The sequence below is a fragment of the Corythoichthys intestinalis genome, chromosome 20 (assembly GCF_030265065.1).
Source record: "Corythoichthys intestinalis isolate RoL2023-P3 chromosome 20, ASM3026506v1, whole genome shotgun sequence".
Classification (NCBI taxonomy): domain Eukaryota; kingdom Metazoa; phylum Chordata; class Actinopteri; order Syngnathiformes; family Syngnathidae; genus Corythoichthys; species Corythoichthys intestinalis.
Genome location: NC_080414.1, coordinates 7,501,232 through 7,513,529, shown reverse-complemented (window position 1 = coordinate 7,513,529; position 12,298 = coordinate 7,501,232).

Genomic DNA, 12,298 nt, shown 5'->3' with positions numbered 1-12,298 from the left:
GAAGCAATTAAAAAAAAAAAAAAAAACTTAACGCAGCCAACAGCCGCTACAAACTACACCGACGTTGCTAAAAACTACGCCCGCATGATGCTAGTTTGGTAGCAGGTAGTGTCCGATGCGTCTCATAGATATCGCACGCGTTTAAGACTAGATGCGAAATGACAGACTCGGCCGCGTCTGGGCAGCGTTCGTAAACAGCCGCCATCTTTAAGCAGTAGACTTCTCATCGCTAATAAATATAATGTTACTGTCACTTGCTAACGTAACGTTAGCCCTTCGGAGGGCTAGGTTTCTATTGATTATGACCACTGTCGATGCGTGGCTAACGTGTCTTACATAGAGGCTTTATTTAATCTGTAAAAACACAGCGCTGTAAAATGATGAGGATGTAAAATTAAAACATAATAAAGCTAACTGTCAGTTTTAGGTCAGTAGTCATTACTGAATAAATGTGCTCCAATACAGCAGGTATCATACATTTATTTTGAACACTGCAAAAACTCAAAATCCTACCAGTACTTACAGTTTAGACTAACTTAAAACTTAACTAAAACTTAAAAATAGCTTGACACAAATGGAAATTCAATTGAAACACGTGGGGAAAAACACATTGCTTTCAAGTGATGTGTGTTATCAAGCGTAATTACATTTTTAGGTAAGAAATATGTTTTTTTTAATAAGATCTAGAAGTTTTTGAGTGAAAGCAGTGAAATTTTTTTTCTAGTCACATCTTAGACGCAATTGTTGGCTGTTTTCAACAATGTACATCGAAAATAAAGACATTGATTGACTGAAAATGGTTCAATATTGGATTAAATGTCTTTTTTTTCTCATGTATAATTATAATGGCTCTTTACCTAAAAAAAAAAAAAAAGTTTCATCCGATTACTCGATTAATCGATAGAATTTTCAGTCGATTACTCGATTACTAAAATATTCGATAGCTGCAGCCCTACTTGAGTCTTGAAAAAGAGGGGGTCGTCTTATAATTCGGGCCAATACGGTAAATTAAGAAATATGCCACACTGGACGATAAGCCGCAGGATCCAAAATGAAGGAAAAAAGTAGCGGTTTATAGTCCAAAAATTACAGTACTCATATCTCAAAATTCAGTATTACTATGAGTTGGTCAATAATTTCTTGTACAACTCCACCTTAGTTTCTGAAGTTTTTTTTCCCCCTCGCCATTGCGCATTTTTTGCCTAGTGCGACTTAGTCTGCAAAATACGGTCCTGTGAAACTAGGCCTCTAAATTGTGAAAAATCAACTGCGTGTACTTCATGGTTCAGTATATCTGGTTATTACCGACAATCAGGTTAGACTCCCTGTGTTGTAGTTTGAAGTTGAGTCCATTTCATGTTCTGCATTTCTCACCAAGAAATCATTGTTAATACAGTCAATTGATTTTCCATTCCAACGCTGTCCTGCTGTTGCTTGCAAATGACTCGAAACCGTTGTGATCCACAAAGGCAGTCTTAAGTGGACTGACAATGAAACGAACATGCTGCGTGAGAGGGAACATGCGTTTAAAGGCCCAGGAACGTTACACATTTATTTAGTTATATCATCTCCATCTGCTCAGTATATATATATATTTTTTAAATCTTTTGATTTAATCGTCTACTTCACTCAGCGACGGCCTGCCTTTCCTTTCTCACAGGCAGCGAAGGCCTGGTTTTGTCCCTGCCCGCCATAAACCAGCCAAATGGGAGTCCCTCGCATTAATTCGACCCCGCTAAGCTAATAAGGTCGAACGAGTCTCTTTGTATTGTGGCGTTAAGCTTTATTGCTTGTCGTTTTGACCAGCGATGAACAAGGTAGGCTTTGATGAGGGAATTAGTACTCCATTCTCCGGCTGTTATTCATAGTGCGCTGGAACTATAAGCAGCCGAGAGGGTGTCAAAAGGAGAGCCGGTCCTATTGCAAAGTGTCTCCCTTGTTGGAGCTGAAAGGGCGGTTATGAGACGATAAACCGCTTAATACACTGAGCTAATTGGATGAGAGCAAGGGAGACGAGGAATTAAGGGGCAACCCGAGAGGGGAGCCGAGTGCCGTAGCCCCCGCTATTCAGCTCTTTCACAGGGCCGCTGTTCATCAAAGCGCATTCGGGCTACTCTCCCAGTGAGTGAGTGAGTTAGGACTGATCCGACTGAGACCGTGGAGTGATTGGGCCTATTCTCTCCGCGAGGGACGTGGTGTGAGAAATGAGGGCCCGAGAATCCAAATCAGGGGCCAAATCAAGTCCACAAGTGTGTGGGAGGAAAGGGAAACTATTGGGAGGGACACCTGGACGAATCTCAAGCATGATGGTATGGGGGAGGGAGTGTGATAAGCTCAGGGTCATTTTTATTATTATTATTATATTTTTTTTACCCGTTGTATTCAATATACCGTATGTTTCGGACTATAAGTCGCACCTGAGTATAAGTCGCGCCAGCCATAAAATGCCCAACGAAGAGTAAAAAAACATATATATCGCACCTGAGTATACGTCCTATTTTGGGGGGAAATTGACTTGATGAAATCCAACACATAGAACAGATACAGTGGGGCAAATAAGTATTTAGTCAACTACTAATTGTGAAAATATTAGAGAGGCCTGTAATTGTTAGAGGTGCACGATAATTATCGGTCCGATAATTAACGGTCCGATAATAGGAATTATGACGTAATCCCAATAAATCCGATAATATATTATCGGCCCTATTAATAATATTTTTGGCACGGTCTTAGATTGGGATTAAAGATGTCCCGATCGATCGGGTCCAATCACGTCATTTTCAAAGTATCGGAATCGGCGAAAAAATATCGGACATGCCTTTTTAAATTTTTTTTTTTTTTTTAATTAAATCGTTTTCTAATTGTATTGAACGGTACAGACAAAATGTCTTACACTCATCGAGAGTCTTTAGTTTTGGCTTAAAGTAGGGCTATCAAATTTATCGCGTTAACGGCGGTAATTAAATTTTTTTTTTAAATAATCACGTTAAAATATTTAACGCAATTAACGCAACCCACTCGCATTGTCGCTATCAATCTATAATGGCGCCATTTGACCTATAGAGCGAAAAGGCAGCGTAAAACGAGTAAGGTGAATTTTGGCAGCCTTTGGAGCCTTGTTTTAATTGGCTAAAGCCTTACAATCCCTCTCTCAACAATTAGAAATATCGTGGGTAGCAATGTAGGGAAGAAAGGTAGTAGTTGAGCTTTTTCTTGACACCCTATGTTATTTCCCAACGGAGAGAAGATATATCAATTGGTGCCACTACGCACAGTCATGGTTGCACTTCCCATGAAGCATTTGGGCAGAACAGTTAAATGGCTACAGTATCATTTACTGAAAGCTCAACAAATACACTAGATGGCAATATTTAGTCACAATATACAAAGTCACATTTATCCTTTAAGAATTACAAGTCTTGCTATCCGTGGATCCCTCTCACAGAAAGAATGTTAATAATGTAAATGCCAACTTGAGGATTTATTGTCATAATAAACAAATACAGTACTTATGTACTGTATATTAAATGTATATATTCGTCCGAGTTTTATTCTTTTTTTTTTTTGTTAATGCATTGCCAAAATGTGCATGATCGGGAATGATTGGAATTGAATCAGGAGCAAAAAAAAAAAAGCAATCGGATCGGGAAATATCGGGATCGGCAGATACTCAAACGATCGGGATCGGATCAGGAACAAAAAAACAGGATCGGAACAACCCTAATTGGGATGTGTGCGTTTGTTTCCACTCCTGTTTTTCCAGTAAGTTTTGTTACTGTCTTTGTTTTGTTCATTATAATAATGTCCATATCATCATGAAAATTCTGGTTCGGTCAAAGGCAAATCTATGCTGAATCAACCACTACTATTTTTTACCTACAGGTGTTCAAAAACTCAGGTGACTATACATTGAAAGATTATATACATATATTATCGGTTATCGTATCGGTATCGGCCTTGAGGAGCAGGAAGTTATCGATATTGGTTTCAAAAAATGGATATCGTGCACCCCTAGTAATTGTCAACATGGGTAAACCTCAACCATGAGACAGAATGTGGGAAAAAAACAGAAAATCACATTGTTTGATTTTTAAAGATTTTTTTTGCAAATCATGGTGGAAAATAAGTATTTGGTCAATACCAAAAGTTCATCTCAATACTGTTATGTACGCTTTGTAGGCAATAACGGAGGACAAACGTTTTCTGTAACTCTTCACAAGCTTTTCACACACTGTTGCTGGTATTTTGCCCCAATCTTCCATGCAGATCTCCTCTATACCAGTGATGTTTTGGGACTGTCATTGGGCAACACGGACTTTCAACTCCCTCCACTGATTTTCTATGGGGTTGAGATCTGGAGACTGGCTAGGCCACTCCAGGACCTTGAAATGCTTCTTACGAAGCCACTCCTTTGTTGCCCTGGCTGTGTGTTTGGGATCATTGTCATGCTGAAAGAACCAGCCACGTCTCATTTTCAATGCCCTTGCTGATGGAAGGAGATTTTCACTCAAAATCTCTCGATACATGGCCCCATTCATTCTTTCCTTTACACAGATCAGTCGTCCTGGTCCCTTTGCAGAAAAATAGCCCCAAAGCATGATGTTTCCACCCCCATGCTTCAAAGTGGGTATGGTGTTCTTCGGATGCAATTCAGTATTCTTTCTCCTCCAAACACGGGAACCTGTGTTTCTACCAAAAAGTTCTATTTTGGTATCATCTGACCATAACACAATCTCGCAGTCCTCTTCAGGATCATCCAAATGCTCTGTACCGAACCGCAGACGGGCCTGGACGTGTACTTTCTTCAGCAGGGGGACACGTCTAGCAGTGCAGGATTTGAGTCCCTGGCGGCGCATTGTGTTACTGATAGTAGCCTTTGTTACTGTGGTCCCAGCTCTCTGTAGGTCATTCACTAGGTTCCCCGTGTGGTTCTGGGATTTTTGCTCACCGTTCTTGTTATCATTTTGACACCACGGGGTGAGGTCTTGCATGGAGCCCCAGATCGAGGGAGATTATCATTGGTCTTGTATGTCTTCCATTTTCTAATAATTGCTCCCACCGTTGATTTCTTTACACCAAGCGTTTCACCTATTGCAGATTGAGTCTCCCCAGCCTGGCGCAGGTCTACAATTTTGTTTCTGGTGTCCTTCGACAGCTCATTGGTCTTGGCCATAGTGGAGTTTGGAGTGGACAGGTGTCTTTTATACCGATAATGAGTTAAAACAGGTGCCATTAATACAGGTAACGAGTGGAGCCTTGTTAGACCTCGTTAGAAGAAGTTAGACCTCTTTGACAGCCAGAAATCTTGCTTGTTTGTAGGTGACCAAATACTTATTTTCCACTCTAATTTGGAAATAAATTCTTTAGAAAATCAAACAATGTGATTTTCTGTTTTTTTTTTTTTTTTTTTTTTTTTCACATACCGTCTCTAATGGTTGAGGTTTACCTATGTTGACAATTGCATGCCTCTCTAATCTTTTCAAGTAGGAAAACTTGCACAGTTGGTGGTTGACAGAATACTTATTTGCCCCACTGTATCTGCAAAAATGCGAGGGGTGTTCTCACTTTTGTGATACACTGTATAAGCGTGTTACATTTAGTAAACTCTGGGAGCTGCAAGTACCAGCCGTAGTGTATTTTTGCCTTTCGTATCCTGTAATTTCTGTAAAAAGAGGCAATAGTTCCCCGTTGAGGTGTGTCTTAACCTGAAAATTCTGTATGTTGAGACGTCCCAAAGTAGAGGTACCATTAGAGACAAATTGCTTTGCCGTTTTTGTTTACAATAAAATTCAAAATCTCACCAAAACTCTTGGTTCAGAATTACTAAACAATTTTTGCAGCAGATGTATCCCCTAAATGAGACTTCTACGAATACAAGACAAGTAATTTGCCCAACATAACTCTTCCCCCCCCTTATTTGCCATCTTCTGATTCCCTCTTGTTTGGAGTAAATTGAGTGATTAACAGGTGTCGGACCTGTAAAACTAGTCCGCCGAGGGAAGAAGAGCCTTTTTCACGGCGGCATTCAATCAAAAGAGGGACTAAATTAATCCTCAGGGTAATTTCACGCGATTTACACGGGCACCAAAGATGGGTCAAACGGAGGAGAATGGGCATTGATTGCTGTAATAGTCCCCGCATCAAGTGAGATCCACTGTGGGGGAGGGAGAACTGGGTGGATTTAACCGTGCGAGGTGTGTATGCATGAAAGCCGACTGATGAAGTGGTTTGTTACTTCATTAATGACAAAGAGGACTCACTTCCAGCGACACGGCATTACAGATGTTAAAACCAATTTAGCGGCTCTAAGCCCTTTTTCAAGGAAGTTTTGTCACCACCCGCCCAGCTAAAGTGGGGGATCTAATTGAAAACCCCTCGCCTTTGTGCCTCCATTCACATGTTGGGGATTAAGCTCATGAATATATGGTCTCTATTTTGTCAACTAGCCTCAAGAGGAGACATGACGGAAATATGCGGCCCTTTTATTTTTCCGCTCTATCGCGTTGCGGCAAAATGAAGAAAATTTTAAGCAAAAAGCCAGTGTTGTTTTCGTCAACGAACAATTTTTTCATGACGACGACGAGACGATAACGAACTAAAACGAACGTTTTGGGAAACTGAAACATAACGAGATGAGAACCAAACGAAAATGCGCAGTAGTTTGTCACATGTTCACAATGTGTTAGATTTTTTGTGTAGTTAGCCGGCATCAAAGCAGTGTCTTTATTATTTTAATTATCTTGATTATTTATTTATCTAATAGGTACCAGTTTGTCAATGTAAACCAGCAATCATCAACGTACTCTAGAGTTAGTTATGGTGTGCCACAAGGATCGGTCCTTTGGCCCATCTTGTTTACGCTGTATATGCTTCCTCTAGGTAATATCATCAGAAAACATAGTAACTTTCATTGTTACGCTGACGACGCACAACTGTATTTATCAATTAAACCTGAGCAGATCAGGCAAGTGGATAAACTAAGCACCTGCGTCCGAGATATAAATACCTGGATGAGCACTAACTATCTTCTACTTAATCCTGAAAAGACAGAAGTCCTTATAATAGGCCCGAAAAGTGTGAGAGACTCTTTAGCTGCCCAGATAGTCACTCTGGACAATGTAAGTGTAGCCTCCAGCACCACAGTTAAAAACCTAGGAGTTTTATTCGACCCTGACTTATCGTTTAAAGCTCACATTAAACAAACCTGCAGAACGGCCTTCTTTCACCTGCGCAACATAGAAATATTTTATCTAAAAGCGATTCAGAAAAATTAATTCACGCGTTTGTTACATCGAGATTGGATTACTGTAACTCCTTACTTGCAGCTTGTCCTGAAAGTTCTCTAAAAGGTCTTCAGCTTGTCCAAAACGCAGCAGCAAGACTTTTAACAGGAACCAATAGAAGAGAGCACATCACGCCTGTGCTCCAGGCCCTTCACTGGCTTCCAGTCGAGTTTAGAATTAAATTTAAAATCCTCCTTCTTACATTTAAGACCATGAATGGGTTGGGGCCATCTTATCTCACCGATGCTCTGGTTCCATACCGCCCCAACAGAACACTCCGCTCTCAGAATGCAGGTCTACTGGTAGTTCCTAGGGCTTCTGAAAGTACTGTCGGAGCTAGAGCCTTGAGCCACCAAGCCCGTTTTATGGAATCAGCTTCCAGCTAATATTAAAGAAGCTAAGACAGTCTGCACATTTAAGATTAGATTAAAAACGTTCCTATTCAACAAAGCTTATGGTCAGGCTAGTTGAAGTCGGAGTAGACTCAAAGTTTAGTCTAAGCTGCACTAGAAGCTATAAAGCTGGGGGAAGTACAGCCACTGAGTTCTATCTCCTTTTTCTCACTCTACCTACCACTTATCTGACTTTATTTTCCAATGTTAATATCTAGTTGTCTAGTCTCTTCATCACTAGTCACCCGGTGTCCCCTTTCCCCCCTCCCCTCTGGGGAGGGGTGATTTTTCAGCTACAGCCTCCTGACTTTCCGGACCTCACGCTGGATGGACGTCCTCGTTGCTACCCCCGTCTCATCTGGCTAGATGAACCGCTTCTTGTTCCTTTACTCCACTGCATCTTTACGGACTGTAACTTCGCCTGCTAATTCCCATTAGCGGTCCTGGGGCTTCCTGTCTATCCGTCCTTGGAGTGGATCATTCCTGACTGTGGTACTCCCCAAGGTTTCTCATTTTTCTCCCGAAGATTCTGGAGTTTTTGGAGTTTTTCCTTGCCGACATGGAGGGTCTAAGGATGGGGGAAAACCAGGACTTTAATTTATTTATTCATCTTTGTTGCTTCATTTGCTGTTTCTGATTGTGTATCATATTGCCTCTGCAAAGCCCTTTGAGACAACGTTGTTGTGATCCAGGGCTATACAAATAAAATTGAATTGAATTGAATTGAATTGTCTGGTTGTGTCACTCATGTGACGTGTGGTGCCCCCCGACTCACCAGTGTGTCCTCTCTAGTCTACAAGCTTGCACACACGGTAAGATTTGTTTTCTTATTGAGACCAGAGAGAATATGCAATGTTGCTTTAGCCTTTAACGCTTTAACACCGGACGTGTCAGTGGTGACAGGTTTACGCATATCATCTTTGAAGCCTCGTCACGCTGCAATTACGTCACCCTCGTGACCCTCATTCATTTGAAAGTATGGAAGTTGAGGTCCTCACCGGTTTTTACTTGAAGTCAATCGACCAAGTAAAACGGGAGATAATGTCATTTGAGCAAGGGCGCAGGTTTGTATCGGGATGGTAGGGATAAAACACTACCAACTTTTCAGGATGCTTAAATTGTCCCCAACCAACTTTTAAGCAACCATATTTGCATTACAGAATGAGTTCAGTTATATAGGTAATTTAGATTGTCTTCCCATATGTTGTAAGGGTATGTTGCCCCCTTTGAAGAGGAGGGATATTAGTTTTTTTTTCAGCCAGCAGCAGCCACTGTAAGCAATGTAAAAAGATGCCAATGTTGTGGAGGTTGGGGAAACACCACTAATTTTGCTACTGAAAGTCCTACCTGCGTCAGAGTTGAACAATAAACTGTGTGAACTTGCTAACCATAAGCCTTGGCTAATGCCACACGGCTTTTTTGTCTTCACCCTGAGAGATAAATAGTCTGAAATATCAACAAATCTTAGCTGCCTCTTACATTCCTAACCATAAAAAGGGACAAATTCTGCAGCAGGATGGTGCACCATCGCATACTGTAATCTCTACCTCAAAGTTCCTCTAGGCAAAGAAGATCAAGATCCTCCAGGACTGGCCAGCCCAGTCACCAGACATGAACATCATTGAGCATGAACATGGAAGACGAAACCCAAGAATGTTGATGAACTGTGAGAGGCATGTAAGACTGCTTTCTTTGATGACTTCATCAATAAATTGTATGAATCCTTGCCCAACCGCATGGATGCAGTCCTTCAAGCCCATGGAAGTCATACAAAATATGAAATTTGGATCTCACAGCACCACTACTTAATTCGCTTGTGTTATGCAACATATTTTTGTATTTTTTTGTCCAATTTTCACACTACTTTCTGTAGGTGGAAAAAAAACCTTTGTCTTGCCAAAATTTGACTTTTATGTCTTTATTAAATGATAAATCTTTTTTCAGTGAAGCAAATATATTTTTGTGCATTCAACATCATTTGGGAGGGTCTTAGCTTTCATATTAGCCATTTCTGAAGCCAACTGAATAATTAAGTCAGGTTATTAGCAATTGTTTCTACAAAATGGATAAGCGACAGGACTTTTGTTAAGGACTGTACAGTGTACTGGAACATATTTCCTCCACACCCTTCTCGCCTTTTTAACCGCTGACCCATTTTCATGCCTGCTAATTTGACTAACAGAAATCCGCTATCTTAAATGCTATGAATCCGAATTTCACGTAATCTCATAGCAAATTGCTCACGCACATCGACACAAATTGTAGCTCTAAACTTACTTACAATGGCATACACAAACATATACAGTGGGGAGAACAAGTATTATGGGAAAACCCATTGACAGTATATCAAATACTTGTTCTCCCCACCGTATTAGCTGAAACAACTTACAACCTTATGTGGCCCAAACCAGAGCACAGCTGTCCTTTATCCATGTCAGACAAAAGTCTGCTCCTCAGTCCTAAGGCGACAGTTCAGCCAGACCCAATGCTGCCACCAGAGGGCAGTGTATCCGCCATTATGAAACAAAATATTATACTTATGGACTTTTTGGATAGTTATGTTGTACATGTACTTAAAAGGTTAATTCCGATTTACATAACCTTTTGAGACCCGGGGACTACCTATACGAAAAAAAATTTATGCCGCTCAACAGTGCCCCCTGCGCCCAAGTATTGTATTATGTCTAGTGACACCCCTACAAAGACTAATAAGTATTATTGTTCAAAAGACGAAAATTAAAAGGGCGACAAAAAACAACACTGCAAAAAGCACAATCTCCTCATACGTGTTTCATTCATAGTTCTTTAATATTTCACATAATTTCAGTCCAGAATGCCAAAAAAAAGCATTTTGTGAAGGTCATTTATTCAGATTAGACTTCTCAGGTCATACGTTTGGACATAAATAATGATCTAAAAATCTAATAATTCGTAAAACACAGGCGGAGTTCTACACAGTTCTTCACACGCTACACTGAGTGCAAATTATCAAAACATGACCTCCTGAAATATACGCAAGCTTCCGTTTTGAAAATTTTGTCGGTGTATTTTGTCCTCCCTCTTTACATAATATGTACAGCTTTCTTTCACGCAGTCTTTGCAGACGTCCCGGCGAGGCTCTCGTGTCCTGAGGCCCGACCGGACACTGTGTGTGACCTGAGGACAGGTGAGCAGTGGGAGATCAGTCATGCTTGTAGAGAAGACTTAAGCGAGGTCTGTGGACCGTTTTCCTTTGGTTCTGGGTGGGTGGCTGAAAAGGGGGCGGCTGAATCCTCGTTACTGCATTTATAGGAAATGAAGTAGCGCAGCAGCCTGTGTGGATGTGACGCTTTTACAGTGGGGCAAATAAGTGTTTAGTCAACCACTAATTGTGCAACTTCTCCCACTTGAAAATATTAGTGAGGCCTGTAATTGTCAACATGGGTAAACCTCAACCATGAGAGACAGAATGTGGGGGGAAAAAACCCTGAAAATCACATTGTTTGATTTTTAAAGAATTTATTTGCAAATCATGGTGGAAAATAAGTATTTGGTCTATACCAAAAGTTCATCTCAATACTTTGTTATGTACCCTTTGTTGGCAATAACTGAGGCCAAACGTTTTCTGTAGCTTTTCACACACTGTTTCTGGTATTTTGGCCCATTCCTCCTTGCAGATCTCCTCTAGAGCAGTGATGCTTTAGGGCTGTCGTTGGGCAACACAGACTTTCAACTCTCTCCTCACCCCGTGGCGTCAAAATGATAACAACACAATGCGCCGCCAGGGACTCAAATCCTGCACTGCCAGACGTGTCCCCCTGCTGAAGAAAGTACACGTCCAGGCCCGTCTGCGGTTCGCTAGAGAGGATTTGGATGATCCAGAAGAGGACTGGGAGAATGTGTTATGGTCAGATGAAACCAAAATAGAACTTTTTGATAGAAACTAGGGCTGTCAAAATTATTGCGTTAACAGGCGTTAATTAATTTTTTAAATTAATCACGTTAAAATATTTGACGCAATTAACGCTCAGACAGATTTAAATGACAGTACAGTGAAACGCTCACTTGTGTTTTATGGCGTTTTGCTGCCCTCTGCTGGCGCTTGGGTGCGACTGATTTTATAGGCTTCAGCACCTACTACATTGTGTAAGTAATTATTGACATCAACAATGGCGGGCTACTAGTTTTATTTTTTTGATTGAAAATTTTACAATTTTTATTAAAACGAAAACATTAAGAGGGGTTTTAATATAAAATTTCAATAACTTGTACTAAAATTTATCTTTTAAGAACTACAAGTCTCTATCCATGGATCGCTTTAACAGAATGTTAATAATGGTAATGCCATCTTGTTGATTTATTGTTATAATAAACAAATACAGTCCTTATGTACCGTATGTTGAATGTATATATCCATCTTGTGTCTTATCTTTCCATTCCAATAATAATTTACAGAAAAATATGGCATATTTTATATATGGTTTGAATTGCGATTAATTGCGATTAATTACGATTAATTAATTTTTAAGCTGTAATTAACTCAATTAAAAATTTTAATCGTTTGACAACCCTAGTAGAAACACAGGTTCTCATGTTTGGAGGAAAATGAATTCTGAATTGCACCATACCCACTGTGAAGCATGG